Source organism: Dermacentor silvarum, chromosome 7 (assembly GCF_013339745.2).
Source record: "Dermacentor silvarum isolate Dsil-2018 chromosome 7, BIME_Dsil_1.4, whole genome shotgun sequence".
NCBI lineage: Eukaryota > Metazoa > Arthropoda > Arachnida > Ixodida > Ixodidae > Dermacentor > Dermacentor silvarum.
In genome coordinates, this window is record NC_051160.1 from 24,298,141 (window position 1) to 24,315,496 (window position 17,356).

Here is a 17,356-nt window from a genome sequence, read left to right on the forward strand (position 1 = left end):
CGGTCGGCACACCTACCCATCTAGCCACCGTAATCTGGGCACCCGAAGAAGCCGCTCATCTTGAAGCGCGTCACGCGGTCAAGCGAGAATCTGCGCGTCGGCTACGAGCCGATTGGGAATACCGTGCCTAGCAGCAGTTAGCACATTTCCTAGCAAAACTTAGCAAAGCCTAGTAAAACCTGGAAGAAGCTAGGTCGATCACCAGCTCCGCTGTTTACTCCAGCCTTGCACCACCAGTACAAGCTGCCCACATCTTGTCCGGTGAAAAGTTTCGCGCAGAAGGATTCCGGCGTCTCATAACAGGACGAAGATTCCTATGGGGTCCTACTATGCCCACGGCTGCTCCAGCTGCCAGATGCACAGTGAAGCTGGTGCTCACTATTGTTTTCGCCTCGCGACGACGCCAGAGAGCTTTATGTAAGGAAACACATGCTATGCCGAAAGGAAGAATGCCCCAAAGACAAGTCCCAAGTGTGTGAACATCATGTTGAGGACGACGATCGATATTTTAAAGCGTTACTCCTGAAGACAAATATATATTGATTCCTCACAGGAAATATGGACGCTGGTTCCCGGCGCGATTCTACGACCTAAATGTGATGCAGAAGTGAAGTTAACCAAGAGAAGGAGCTCGTGTGTCGACAGGCACTTCGGCGGAAGCTTGCAGTGATGCGCTTCGGGTTTAAACCAATTATGCTTGGAATATTGTTGCGCTTGTCTTCCAAATATGCGCTGCTTACTGTGTTCAACAAGCTCACGACCGTGAATTTGCCTTCTGTACTCTGAAAGCTTGAATTTATTGAGGGCGACGCCACGCATGAGCGATATGTGGATCGTTTTACATGAGGTAACTGGTAGGGGGGCGTCTTTTGAGTTATGAAAACTGTTGTCCTTGAAAGATATCACGCCTAATTTGCTGCATGAAATGTTACAACAAAATTCACAAATTGCTATCTCTAACGTTTGCACTCCCCTCAAAAGCGTAATTGAAATTATCCTTAGAGAAACAGACGGCTTGAAATTTAAGCACGGGTGTGCGCAACATAAAGCCAAAGTAAAAGGGCAACATATACAATCACATGCGCATCACAAACACTGTAGTGTGCGGTACTTCCAAAAGTGTGTGAATGTTATCTCCGTCTTAGGAGGCAACTTCGTTCGAGCAACCTTCCCAACACAACTTTCAAGCGACACCAGAAGTATGTATGGGCAATGTGATGAAAAATGGCTGTGACTTCAAGTCTACGTGATTCTCAAACTCCACAAGCCTCTTCGCAGAGATATGATTTTGTTCAAAACCATCCTGAGATATTCATCTTTTTCAAACGCGCACAGAATTAAAAAAATATTCGCCACACAATTGCGCGAATCCTGTTTCTGGCGACTTATTCTGGAAGACTCCGGTCGGGCTCGAGAAAGCATCTGCGAGTGCCTGCATTTGGATGTGATGGTTTGTAAACCTTGGCAAGCATAAACAAGTTTTATATGCTCATGCCCATGCAAATAAAAAAAGAAACACACTAAAGACGATAGATAGTTTACAGGGCACGTGCAACGTTTGCTAAAGAATAATTATTAATTTGTTAAAGACTAAGTAGGTTGGCACTATTGGCCTTTGGAACTATAAACACTACATGTTATAAAATGGCACTTAGAGCAGCACTAAACAAGATAAATGGCACTAGTGAATCCCTACCTACTACAGTTAAACAAGAAATAAGAAAAATGGCAAAAGTGAAAAGTGAAGACCAACTAAAATATGCGAGAAATTGCAATATCTACAGGGGAAAAGAAAATTACTGGATTAGGATTTTAAGCCACATGCTCTTCTCTACAGAGCGAAGGAATGTCAATTGGCTGGGATGTTCGGGTGTAACCGAAACCTTCTTCGAATGGCCACGCAACCAGCATGTCAGAATAGACGCTCGGAAGCTATAGATTTGCTAGAATCGACATGAACTCCATCGCTATGTGAAATACATGCTCCAAACCGGCGCCAATGCTGTGCCACGTCTTTAGTGGACTGGGAGTGACATGGCGATCAACCACTGTGTTGCTATAGTATGCCGTGAACTGCGAGGGCGTTTCAAGCCTCCGGCTTCGGACGGTGTGGTGGCTGGTGTGGACGAAGGCAGGGGATGCGCTCTGCTTGGCATCACTCGAGACTCGGAAAAAGAGTCAATGCTCGTGCGCCGCCGATCCAGCATGATTGCAAAATTTTCCCGAAACTCCCGTCAACCTATCGAAAACGATTATTCGAACATGTCCATTCAATAAAGTCGATTAAATGAAAGGCGGTCTTCTATTAAGATGAATCATTTTGCGCGATACTTTTAATCGATTAATTGTTCATCAATATTACGAACCCTACAGTCGCGTATGCCACATTTCAAAACCCACGCGCTCTTCATAACGCACAAGTATAATTGGTTGATCCCACACCACGTTCTTCTTACATTGAGGCATGAGACGCACCTCCTTCAGGTATTTTTCACCTTATGTCTTATAAATACCTTCGTCCATTTTCTCTTTCTCTAGCCAACATTTCTCTGTTAGTGTTCGTCATAATTATGGTCATTATAAACAGAATCTCTTTCTTCAGAGACACGAATGAAGAAGCACAAATTGGCTAAGAACAAGCACCATCCACCGGGTAAGTACAGCTATACCATAAATAAATCTTTAACATTGTCATTATGGCAGATGGTTCTAATGACGGTTCACAGCATCGCCGAATATTTTTGCACCCTGGGTTATTTTTAAACTTGTTATTCTGTTATCCCGCTTTGTTTTGCCTTATGGCGAGATCGTTATATGTAGGACACAACTTGAGGTAACTTGATTACAGCGTTCTAACAACGCAAATGACGAAGACAAAGGAACCCGGACAACAGACGGGCGCCGAAAAGTACCCTAGAATTTATTTCAAAACACCGGTTTACAGAACACGCCAATATATACAGCACACCAAAATTAGGAGATACGTTCACGAGGTACGTACGACATTAGCAGGTACATGAAGTCACGTGAGTGTGATTGAATCCTACAGCATATTGGTGCACTGATGTGTGCCTGATGCGCATTGCGTACTAAACACTTATTACTTTGAAATAAACGCTATTGGGAAGTTTAGGGTCTGTCTGTCGTCTGTGTTCTTCATCGTTTATTGTTTTCCTTTTTTGCGCTCTTTGCAAGATGAACCAACTCGAGTACAGCTCGGAATATATTTAAACGCGTGGTGCGCACTACAACATCTTGGCTTTAAATAAGAATAATGTTATTTATTAGTATTGGAACCATATTAACTCCGCTAATAGCCATTCATTGTAAGACATGAAGTGTCACAATGTGTCACTTCCAAACCCGTGTGGAGGATTAGTTAAATGCTTGTGGAAATTGGGGCAAATGCACTTGTAGAGGGACTTGTCACGTGAGCCAATTTCCCACCTGGAATACTGTTTGCATAAGATACTCTACAGCTGAAGTGTTGTTTAAATTCGACTGTGCTGTTGACACTCAGTAAATAGAACTACGGTTAAAATGACTTCCTTGCAGGCTTTCGGCAAGGTGACACTTACCATCTCCTGAAGAAAATTGTCATCAACGTTTGTAGCTGCATTTGTTACTGCACCTTCATAACTGGATAGTGCTTTTGTTTTACCCTGTAATGACGGCACATACAAATCCAAAAAAATGTCCATTTTCTTTCTAAACGTGAAAAACACATCAAGAGTAAGCATTATGAACAAAATGAACAAAAAAAGTTCGCGGGAACGTTTTTAGCAGTAGAGGGGAAACACTACTGGCAGAGAACTAGAAGTGGGCTTCACCCAAAGCCACCTATGGCTTCATGTGGAATTTGCACAAAAAGCTCTCATCATATGTGAACCGTAGAAGTACATTTCATTGGATTCAAATAAGGTGTGTGACACCGCCGGAGCCGCATACCTACCATTGGTCTGCTTCCTATGACCATACTTTCAAAATACCCATCCAGTGTGGCCAATCCCCCTCGGGGGTACGAGCCCCGTTTTGAGGCAGCAGCAACAACAGCAAGAATATATATATATATATATATATATATATATATATATATATATATATATATAGAAGAGAGCTTCTGCGTAGCCCCGCTCTAGACAAGCAAATCCTGGCTGTCCGGCGTGCCCGAGACCGGGCCGGTGGGCTAGACCTGCCGGTCCCGACGTGGGACTAGCCGGGTGCGCGACGAGTTCGCGTCCTCGCCGGACCTGTAATAAAAGTTATTTCACTCACTCACTCACTCACTCACTCACTCACTCACTCACTCACTCACTCACTCACTCACTCACTCACTCACTCACTCACTCACTCACTCACTCACTCACTCACTCACTCACTCACTCACTCACTCACTCACTCACTCACTCACTCACTCACTCACTCACTCACTCACTCACTCACTCACTCACTCACTCACTCACTCACTCACTCACTCACTCACTCACTCACTCACTCACTCACTCACTCACTCACTCACTCACTCACTCACTCACATGCCAAACTTCTTCTCCCTCGTCCTCGGCTCCTGTTATCAACCAACAGAGTACGCTTTGTGCCTGTCATTAGGCGTTGGCCAAAGTTGTTTAGCCGAAAACTTCGCATTCAATGCCAGAAAAAATACCAGAAACATACCAGAAAAAATACCAACAACATACCAGAAAAAATTTCTTTTTTCTGGTATGTTGCCTGTAAGCGACACTCGTCATTAAAGGGTTAAGCAAGTGCATCCGGGTCATTAAACACTTCTTGAGAAAGAAAAAAAAATAAAAGTTTGTAAGCAGTGCTATTTCTTTCGCCACTGCAACAACCAAAATGGCTCACAGTTAGACCGTGCAATGTAAGAAAATTGTAAGGCAGGGGATTTTTCTGAAGTGACAATGCTCTCATTTGTTATAAGCTTGATCAACTCATGAAAAAAATACGCGTACTGGCCATGACAAAAGTGATGGGGAAAAGAAACTCGCAGTAACACCACGGGAGCCTGTCTTTTCACACTGACAATATAGAAGCAAGACAGAAGGCTCAAGTCTGGTTTCTTTCATTTGGAAGTTGTGCTTCAGAACTTTGGTAAAAGTGAGCTGATAGAAGGCGAAGAATGAAACGCCTGTGGCGGTGGGCACCGAGATGTCTGCTAAACTCAAAAGTAGCGTACTTAATTACACTGTATTGACAGCTACAGAACCCGCAACTCGACTTCGCAACACTGTTCAATAAACAATGATGGCTACGACATCCAGGTTCTCGGCGCCTCTTCCGTTTGGTGCTGTGGTCACATTTCTCTGTCGTAGCGTCGAAACGAGGTGTTTCGTGGAAGCCGAAAGGGTCCTTGCTGCTGATCACCTTATTTTGATCGGTCTGAAGGATTTGAGCAATGAAATCACAGTAATAGTCCTCGATGTGGCCTGCCCAGTGAACCGCATCCGATATGTTTAAAGACAGCCTTTCAAGCCAGCCGGAGATTAAAAAAGGAAGTGTTTGTGTGTAGCGGGCCTCCGAAAGATGCAAGCACTTGTTCGCCTGGTTGCCCCACTGCTACAGATACGATACCTAACTGTAACTGTTTTCGACCTTTATAAGTTACTCCACACTGCGGCTCATGTTGCAGTATATCACAATGAGCATATCACAATATATATACAGTAACGTCTGTCGCGCTTTCAGAAACTATGTGCGGGTAATCTACACTGACAGAGCGAGGATAAAAACTGTAAAGTTACCTGGTCAGTGGATATTGGTATAAAAGCAAATGAGAGTTCCGTTTGTGAGTCGGGGTGTACGTTCTTTTTATAATTAGCTGATACGTGTGATAAGGTCGTCTGCGTCCGCTGATCAGCGCTAGTTCGGGCTCGCAGTACGCAGTGTTCGAGGTGTGGTCCGGGCTTGGGAACACAACAGGCACCGGCCACCCGTAGAAATTCTCAAACCCGGTGAAACGTGAATAACAACCAATCGCACCAAATTGAGTTTCTTCCAGCATGTTTCCGAAATTTAGCGAGGGTTTTCTTTCAGCAGAGTCAGTTATATTAGTGTAACCGCATCTACTTGGAAACGAATTGAACCAGTTGTACGGAATTTAGGTGTGTGCGCAGTGTCGGAAAGCGAACTAGCGGCGCTGTGCGGAGGTCGAACGCTCCAAAGCTGGAACGAGCGCTGTTTGCAGTTTGCAGTTGCTTTTAAGTTTCTTGTGAGCAAATAAACTGACAACTCACCACGTAGAATGAGAAAACAGCATAATATGCTTGTACCGACAAACTGAATCATGCTATGAAAACGATATGTGGCTTCACGGCAGAACATGTGTCATAATTAACTTCAGACCCTCCAAGGCAGTTATCATTCCTGCTACCATGTCTTCCCACAAAAGTACATTAGCGAGAATATTCCTGCGGCTTAAAGCATTAGTAACACTAATATGCTGGGGCAGAAAACTATAAAAAAAAAAAAACAAATGAAGTTAAAGCATACATCACTATAATTTATCAATGCGCCTGCCTGAGCAAAGTACACTCCGCGATTTGAAACGCCAGCCAGATATTTAATATAAACAAAAAGAAAGGAATGGTCTACTCGCCGGGAATCAAGTCAACCCGAGTGAAGTGTTTCGAACCAAATCGGCATGGTATCAGTCACCTTTTCCCAATGCGGAAGTTTCGTATCCGAGTCGCTCTCCGATGCGCGTCGTCTGCTTCTTTCGAGAAACGATAAAACCATAAAATGCTGTCTTTCCACGGCGATGACACACGTAATAAAACACAACAACAATCATTCGACGTCCGTCTTTTTTCCATTTTCGGGCTTGCGCGAAGCAGCTTCACGATGATTTGAGAACTACGGGGCATTCAGAGCATGGCGTGATATGACACCCTCTTCAAACCTGAACCTGGATCGGCTGTTTCTCGGCGCGGCCACTAGGTAGCGAGCATTTACTTGTAGTCGCGAATAAACATACCGCGCAGGTTGCACTGGGTAAGCATGTCGTTGTTAAAACACTGAAAACCTTGTTCATTTTGAGCAGAGACTATAGTATGCTAGCACAAATGAAGTAAAACAAACGACCAATAAATGGCCGTTACTTTAAAGGCGAGAAAATATAAATGATTGAGAAATGCTATTTAAGGAGCTTTCGATATCTATTAATTCTTGAAACTTTAATTCCAAATTGTTGGTCAATATGTATTTTCGGTATACTGCTGTCCCCACGACATAACTTTGATCACACCAACTTCATCTGTATATTTATAGTGTCGAGTAAACAGGTTATTGCTTCATTTGATATATCATTTATATTTTAGCTCAGCATTCGCCGAACAACCGTAACTCGAATGCAGCACGCAAGGGTACATCGGGAAAGGGTGAGTACAGTTTTAAATGCGCAGCATTTCTTGGCGAACATTTGCTACTTTGACAGTATCTATCTATCTATCTATCTATCTATCTATCTATCTATCTATCTACTATCTATCTATCTATCTATCTTCTATCTATCTATCTATCTATCTTCTATCTATCTATTCTATCTATCTATCTATCTATCTATCTATCTATTATCTATCTATCTATCTATCTATCTATCTATCTATCTATCTATCTATCTATTCTATCTATCTATCTATCTATCTATCTATCTATCTATCTATCTATCTATCTATCTATCTATCTATCTATCTATCTATCTGAACCGGTAGCGTTGAATTCCTGCGGAGATGGGGAACGTCGTGGAAAATAATCGTAGTAAGAACGCCAACGTTGTGGTACAGGGCCAGAAAACTCATCATAGCCATGCCTTTCATCTTGCTTACGGCGTCGGCAAAACCTTTAAATGTGGCCACGGATGCCGCAATAGTAGCAAACAGGTCGAGGTGGGCTCCGTGCGTTATAAGACGGAAGAGGTGGTGGTCTTGCAATGATAGGTTTCAGGGACCCGTGCGGTGCAGGTGCCTGCTGTGGTGGCTGCTGGGAGGGTGGAACTATATGGAGGCAACCTGAGCGTAAGTTGGCGTAGGGATGGTGTGCGGGCTGGGACTTGCGGGCAGGTCACGGCAGCTATCTCTTCCCTCACGATATGGCGGAGGCCGCCACCAGTAGGCGTCATATGTTCTTCAGGAGGGGTTGACGAAGCTTGGGCGTGCAGTTAGTCCCGGATGATGGAGCGAATCAGGGAACGTAGCTCGCTGTCGTTTGACGCGTTGAAATCAGATGTGTCAGGGCGAGCGCGAATCATATTAAGCTCATTGAGGCGCTGGCACGTACTGATGGTATCTGCGACGGTAGTGGGGTTTAGCACTACAAGAGCATTGAATACCAGAGTCCCAATACCCTTGAGCAGGTGGCGTACACGGTCACACTCTGCCATCGAGGTGCTCGGGGGGAGGGGGGGGGGGGGGGCGAGGATGTCCTCTATGTACGAAGTGTACGACTCACCCGAGTGCTGAACACGTTCAGCCAGCTTCTGCTTGGCGATATCTGAGCGGACAAAGAGTTCTCGAAAACCTGGCGGAGATGGTGTTTAAAGGTGCTCCGGTTGACGAAATCGAGCTCATGGTTGTAAAACAACGTTCTTGCGACACCGGTTAGGTAGAAGGCAACGTGCCCAAGTTTTGCAAATTCGTTCCAATGGTTAAAGTCACTCACGCGCTCGTATTGCTCCAACCAGTCTTCAACGTCGTCATCGCGAATTCCAGCAAACACCGGCGGATCCTTCTGAGGGGTGGTGACCGTCCAAGAAGGGGTTCCCGCTGGAGCAGGCAAGGTGGATGTCGCGGTAGTTTCCTGCTGGTCTTAGGACACGGTCGAGTGCAGTTGCTGGAGGCGGTGACCCCAGCGGAGCTCCAGGGATGTAGCGTAGGTGGAGCTGGAGAGAGACCGACAGCGAGAGGACGAAGGAACAGGACAGCACACTCCACCACGTGTGATACGAGGTTTAGGCAGTCAAAAACTCTTCTTTATTCTCTCGAGCGAGAGCCCCACCAGCCGGCCCCAAAACGGTGATGATTAGCATGTACAGATGAGAATACGAAGCGCATGAACAATGCTCACAATATGCATATTTATTTATTTATTTATTTATTTATTTATTTATTTATTTATTTATTTATTTATTTATTTATTTATTTATTTATTTATTTATTTATTTATTTATTTATTTATTTATTTATTTTCCATACTGCCAGTCTCTTTATCGCGACCATAGCAGGCAGGCATATTGTTACAATGTAAGCGACGATACAGCATTTTTTCATAGAACATGTGTATACAAAGTATAAAAAACTAGATACGCTACATGTAGCTACGCAGTACAGTCTGGAAAAATACAAATTCAGAAAGAAGATACATCGTATCATGCATGTAATGTGAAGTCAACCCTAACGCTATCTAAGAAGAAAACAAATGTGAAAATACAATAATATGTGATAAATTACAATCTCATGAGATATAAAAGCAACACAACTATTTACAACCTAACAGTGTACAACTTAATACAATTTAACATAACGAAACATAAGAGATTGGTCTAAACAATGTAAAAAAACAAATTTGCATAGGACAAGATGGCTGTTGAGACCGATTTCACCTCGACACATCAAATCGTCGTCTTCTGACTTTGGCACCACTCTTGGTTGCACCCTAACATAACCGCCGCCTGTAAGGGCGCTGTCTCGGCCCCAGCCATAATGGAGGTGAACTCGACCTTAATTTCGTATTCAACTTCCGTATCACTGCAATGACTCCGGTTATATCAATATCTTCCATGCTTTTCGTCCACCAATAATGTAATCGTCTCTTACTTATCTCGACTGCTGACCAGTTAATCCTTCCATCTTCTTTGAATCAGAATGTTTCTGAAATGTGGACACTCCCTACAGGCCTCCCTGTTTTCTTTTTCTTTAAATTTTTACAGAAAATGTTGTTTTATGCATTGAGGTAAAAAAGTAACTAGAATGCTAATACATTTCGTCGGACACTTCGAAAATGAATATCTCGAAACTGGTGCAGTCCTGAGAATTTGTTTCAAAAGAATATGCCTAGCGATCTCACTAGCTACTATTCGTACATTACAATATGTGACGTAAAATAATCAATAAAAGGTAATTATCAGAATTACGTTAATTATTCAATGAAGCATTTTGATTTCTAGTGGAAGCAATGGTCGTCTTATCGAGTAATTCAGATCAAGAATTGTGCTATCTGCCACAGGCAATTAAAAAAATGGTGCAGCTAAAAAAAGCACCCTGTATAAGTCGACCCTACATTTAATGGACATCACGCACGTGGGCTTCGTCAAGCCATTTTCAGGTTTTCAGTCCATCACCTTGAACATCAGTTGCACTTCTGAAATTAAGTCATTTGATTGATTGATTGGTTATTTTTAAAAGTACGCGTAATTGGTAAAGTTGCTTCGCTTTGTCAATGAAGATTCAACAATCGCTGTTTCCAGATCGTTCCAAGTAGACAACTGCTCATCACCGGGACGTTTCGAGCACAGGAGCTCCTTCAGTGACGCGATGTATTTGACCGCAGTTGACGCTTTTACAGGTACTGGCGTTGGTTTCAGGGACGCCTCAATGTCATCATCCACATCATCCACAAAGACCTCACAGGCGGTGCCCTAATATTTACATGACTCCGCTTCACCGGCTTTAGCGATCGCATCAACGAAGTCATCCCAACAGACGCCAGACTCACTCGACTGTGCTTCAACCATTTACGGCCACGAATATGCAGTGAGTTGTCATCAATGCCGAACTCCACAGTTCCAGGCTTACCAGCTCCGTACGAAAATGCAGCCTTGGAAAAGTTTTTTGTTCAATTGCGCGGTAGCTTCCAACCAGGGAGCACACTAAACAACGGACAGGCAAGTAGAGTGACGCGTTCTTGAGCGAATCAAAGGTGCAGCGCGTTTGCTCAAAGGAAAGTGGAGATGCGACAGGTTCGTTCTATCTGAGGTGCACTGGCGGCACAGCATGATAATTAGGAGCGTCATGTTATCTTCTTTCCTAATGCCTGAGCATTTGTTATCCATGAAATACGAGGTGCTTTAAAAAAGTATCGACCCTTCTTTTCCACGTAAACCAATGAAGTGCGGGAGGCTTCCTTCGGTGGAGATATGGAGGAGACCCCGCAGCAACTGACTATGGAGGGGACCCCGCAGAAAGCGTCAGTTGCTTGCCGGCAGTCGGTATGAGTGAGGACGTGTAGTGAGCGCTTGTCGGATTACAGTAATTTCTAAACATGGGCAGCGATGTTGCATCAAAATTTTGCCAAAAGCTTGGCGATACCCAAGTGGAAACCCTTCGCAAGATTCAACAGGCTTTCGGGGATGATGTCATGAGTATACCTCACGGTGCAGTGGTACAACCGCTACAAAAAGGGCCGCACATCAGGGGACACCGAAGCGTGTTCAGGCAGACCATTAACAAGCCAAAATGAGAATGTCATTGAGCAAGTGTGAACATTGGTCATGGGGAACCATCGCATCACAGTTCCGAGAACTTGCGAACGAGATAGGGGTAAGCATTGGATCAGTACATTCAATTTTGACCGAGGATTTAGGCATGATGAGAATGTCCGCGAAATTCGTACCGAAACAGCTAACAATGGAGCAGAAGCGACTCCGTCTGGAAATCGCACAGGACCTGCTGGACAATGCAAACAGTAACCCAAACTTTCTGAACAACATGATCACAGGTGATGAGTTGGTTTATCGGAACGACCCAGAAACCACGATACAGTCGTCACAGTGGAAACATCTGACATCCCGAGGCCAAAAAAAAAAAAAAAAAGCACGGCAGTGTCAACATCATGTTGATCGTTTTATTCGACTCCCGTGGCGTGGGGAATCATGCGTATGCGCCACAAGGCCAAACCATCACAACGGACTGCTACCAGGAGGTCCTTCATCGGCTTCGTGATGCTGTGAGGCGCAAAAGACCGGATTCCGTGGGCGGCAAAAACTTGGCAGCTCCATCACGATCACGCACCCACCAATTCTGCACATCTGATTCCGATTTTCTTCACCAAACACAACATTCCTCTGTTTCGTCAGGCTCCCCACTCCCGACATGGCTTCATGTGGCTTTTGGATATTTCCCAAGCTGGAAATTCCGGCGAAAGGATCGGGATTTCCGGCAATAGAAGACATCATGCGGAATGCGAAGGCCCGGCTGATCACCATTCCAAAAGATGCGTTCCAGAAGTGTTTCCAAGAATGGCTGGAGTGCTGGGAGAAGTGTGTGCATTACCAATGAGACTAGATTAGCGTTTCGTGCCTCCTAATTATTAAATGTAATTCTGCTGACCAAAAGTTTGATACACTTTGAACACAACTCGTAGTTATAAGTGAACTCGACTGTGTACATAATATGTGTGTGTGTGTGTGTGTGTACATACACACGCAATTTGCGAATGTAACGGCTTTCGTTATGTCTACATATTCGTGAGATTAGTACCGATTTCTTGTTTGGTACTACTTTTTACAGCGAAGATGTTAAGGGCTAGCTCCACCAGGATCGTGTTGGTGTGTAGAAAAAAACTATCATCAGATTTCGGCTCCATGCGCGTGACGGTTTCCCGCCAGTTGTGCCTTAGCACAGGTGTCAAAACGGATGACTAACATGGCTGACAGGTCATGACATCAATACATCACATTCTCGTCAGTTACGTCATGATTAACGATAATAAAATCACGTGTGGCGCATACCCGCTTTGAATATGCGGGTATGAAGGAAACAAATAAAGAGAAAGAAGGAGAGAAAGAAAGAAAGAAAGAAAGAAGGTAAGAAAGAAATCACGTGTTGCTCATACCCACGTTGGATATGTGGGTGTGTGTGGTGGTGGATATGTGTGTGAGCAGGAGAGGGAGAGATTTCCCAGGATCCTGACGCTGCCGTGCAGTGTGCCGCAGCTATGAGCGCTTAAGCTCACAAGCTAGTCTGTGACGATGGGGCGGACTTGGCGCAGCAAACGCACTACTTGACCATCGCGCCGGGCGATAGCAAGACGCCGGTGTCCTTGCTCTTTGACGAATATGCCGAACACGCTCAATATAGTGAATAATGATGATATATAAATTCACGATAGCAATATTCACTACAGCAGACCCACCATAGTCACAGCTTCGCTGGCTTCTATCTTCACAGTAGTGGAAGGGCTGTGATTTTTTTTTTTGTATCTATGTCTTGTCAGGTCCTGAATTTGTATATTTTGAAAGCTCTCCTGGAACAAGCCCAGCTAGCCGCTCGTGCCAGTGGAGCCCTGGACTAGGGGCCCCAACCACGGGACCTAAAATTTTATTTTATCCATTAATGTTTCTCTCTCTCTCTCTCTCTCTCTCTAGTGAGGAGCAAATTTCAGTATTACATATCAGCCCGAGAAACATCAACTATGTGGTGCACGGGCGGGTGACAAGGCAACGGGTAATTGCAGCTCTAGCAGCCGACATTGTATAGCAACCGCGGGGCGCTCCCACGTTGGGACGGGAAGGTCTTCTTCTTTCTGGGGTTTTACGTGCCAAAACCAGTTCTGATTATGAGGCGCGCCGTAGTGGAGGGTTCCGGATTAATTTTGACCACCTGGGGTTCTTTGTCGTGCACTACAACGCAAGCTTCCCTTCTCTTGGTATCCATTCTGTAACTAATAGTCCACCGGTTATCCATCCTACGCATTAGATGGTCTGCCCAGCTCCATTCTTTCCGCTTAATGTTTTTCCGCATTAGAGTTACAGAATGGATAGAAGCGCAGTCGAGGACGGCAGAAAACTAGGTGGGGTGATGAATTTAGGAAATTTGCAGGCGCCAGTTGGAATCTGCTGGTGCAGGACAGGGGTAATTGGAGATCACAGGGCCTTCGTCCTGCAGGCGACATAAATATAGGCTCATGATGATGACAACGCAAGCACACGGGCGTTTTCGCATTTCACCTCCATCGAGGTGAAGGCCGCCGCGGCCGGGATTCGGTCCCGCGACCTCGTGCTGAGCAGCGCAGCGCCTTAGCCGACTGAGCCACCGCGGCTGGTGGGACGGGAAGGGAAAGCCTCACCGCCGCATTGCTTATGAGCGCAAAGAAATGTCAAAAACATTGTAGTTGGACAAAGCCCCATGAAATGTCACTACCAGTTTTGTTACCGCCGTCCACGGCTCAGGTAATCCTGTAATCAGTAAACGTTAAGAAGGCAACGAACGAACTAAAGCTATATAATGTCGCACACCTGCTAGGTAGCGTTAGCTGCTGCGTGGAAAGCACTGGCAAATGTGGGGCGGTATAGTGAGCGCGATGCTCTCTAACGCTGTCTATAAAAGCGCTAGCTGCAACGCGGGATACATGACAGAAATTGCAATATGCTCGCTTTTTAAAGAACTTGTTGCTATCTAAGTTGCTATTCCAGACCCAGGAAAGAGAGTGGAACGGTCTGTGACGAAATGTTTTTGCTTATTTGCTTATTTTGCTTTTGTGTTACTGAGTATATACTAGGGTCCTTTCCGGCATCATATGTTGGAAATTTGTGCCATGTTTGTGTTCTTTGGTCTTGGTATACATTTTTATACAGTTAGAACGTCAATAAATTTGTCTTGTCAATGTTGGAGGCCACCACCATTGCATTCGAGACAAACCCGTCACTTACGGCGTACGCATTAGTCGATCGGTTCTGGAAGCAGCCGCGATCATTCGATTCAGCGCAGTAATGTCGCCGCGTTAAGGTGCCTATTCTGGGGGCACTTCTTTAATGTTCCTGCGCTGTCTTTCACGCTGGGTCTAATTAAACTAGGAAGAAACTTATTTCAATGAAAACGAATCGTTGGCATGTTTGTCTATGCTTTTTTTCCAACTTCTGGACGGAATAATGGGCGTTTGGGTCGCTAGTAAACAAATCTAGATAAATAGTATGTCCTTGATATATGTACGACAGGCTTTTGGGATGCTTGCTGAGCAGGGCAGTGAACAATGGTTTTAGAACAGCGTTTGCAACAAAACATACACGCATTAAATACGCACAGAAATTGCACTGCCCTCACTACACTTGCTCCGTACGTTATAGTGTTTCTGCGGTTTACGTCGGCTACGCTTATGTACGTTATTTGGGACGTGTAACGCACGGGATGTATGCGTATGCCAAAGAAAAGCGATGTTGAACATGGTGACACTCATGGCTGCCGCTTCAGCGTGTAATCACGGGATGACTACATGACTACGCTCTCGCTGGCGCTGATCGCCAGTAACTGCTGAAATGAGCTCCAATTGCCTCTAAATTCAACTGAAATGTTGGTTATAAGCACATAACGCGTCCAATTTTCCAGGTCGTTTGACGATTCTGGCATCCCTAGGCCTAAAAAGACGCGTCTGCATAAAAAGGACAGGATGGTTGCTAATGGATTGTATTGGCTCTGGATAATGTTTGGTACGAGACGACAGACGGCACCCTGCCTTCTAATGTCTTCCTTACGTTTGCGTTGCTGTTCGTTAAACTATCTGCCTTGAAGGGACGTCCACCGAAATGTCCCGCAAAAGGGCTTTCGTTTAACTTACGTATGGAGACACACGGAAGTCTAGAATTGACTAATATTATTACGGATGCGCAACTCGCGTCTAGTTATCTTAGTGCTTGGAAAAAGATAGATGACACATTGTGCGGTATATATATATATATATATAACTCTATATATCTATTCAGCAAATTATTTAATTAACAAATGTTTATATTTTAGCGAATGCACCGTCAAACGAGGGGAAAGTGACAGTACCGCATCCGGATGGAGCGGGAATAGGTAAGTGCAGCTTCTGGTTACGTGCGAGGCTGAATTCTTTATTGTCTTATTGCGGCGTCGAGAAAATGTTGATCAAGTGTTACCAGTGTGTGAGTTACTGCTGATCCATTACTGGTGCAAAGAGTTGTTAATGTTGTACGCGCGCAGTGGTGCTCTTAGTTATAGTTGAAGAGCTATCGATATAGATAACAGTGGTGTGCGTTGCGGCATGGATGCGAGCTTACGGAAGGGGTGCTAAGACACTGAATGGCCATGCGGGGCGCGCAAATCACATTCTTCCAGGCACATTTTCTTAGACACCATTGTGAAGTAATGGTGTCTTCACCTCGTGAAGTAATGTAACTGAAGTTGACAATAATAACTGGATTAACAATATGTTCACCCCACAATAACTAGATGTGTAAATGTAAAAACACACCTTTCTAGTAAAAAACCAGCTGGAAAAGACACGCTCAATCAAAATAGCCATAGTTTTTCACAATTCACAAACAAATATTCTTAAGCATCTCTGCAATAGCACATGCCATGTAGTCCTATTTGGCTATCACCTTTGTTAAAAAAAATTATGCTAGATCAATACTCATGCTGAAAAATGTAACTTACGTATAAATAGAAAACGACCTGTCATCGTGGTGACAGTCAACGCGGTCACTAGCTATACATCACAGGGTCTGCCCGCTTACTTCTTGGCGTTTGTGTTTATTCACCCCAGTTGTACACATTGCTCAGACGCACACACACACACAAAAGAAGTGTAGCGTGGAAGGCGCTAAGAAAAGGTGTGATATAAACGCAACTTGATTGACCCAACCTCCCAGCAAAAACAAGGCAACAAAGTGTCAGAATTCAAAATGCCATACAGCTCACATGATAAGCGAAAATAGTCTCCTTGAAGAGTATACCGAGAAGTGAAACAAGGCCAAAATTTCGCAAGTGAAACTCCTTTTGCAGGTGTAGGATACACCACTTGAACACATTTTATTGCACTCCTATTCGTTGTCCTTCATGAGTGACAGGTTTATGAACTTCAGCAACATCGAAATATCTGACGTATACACGAGTTCTTTGCTCCGTGCTGATTCGAGGGACATTTTAGCAACGTCACAGATACCATTCCAGGACCTATTTAATTTGTCACCTGAATTCATATGGATGCTCGGACAAATCCTAGTGAGCTCAAAGAAGGCTAGGAATAATAATGCTATCATGTTTTGAAAATATGACGTAATGAGTGTGTGTAATAAAATCGGTGATATTGTTGTACCATCTTTTTTCTCGTCAGGTCACACATAGAGGGAGAAAAACACGTTGGCTTCTACGGTGCAAACGCAGCTTGTTTGTTAACTGCGCAAGAAATAACAATGCCGAGCAGAACTCTGATGAAATCAGGATGTAAGGTGTGATAACATCGACTTCTGTACATATGACCGTTCTTGTGACAATTCAAAGGATCATGTCTCCAGAGCCATTTTCAACGAAATGCCGACAAATGCCACCTAACATATATAAGTGCCAGCAGCAAAAAGCATATTGAACTAGTTGGCTATCGATGGCGT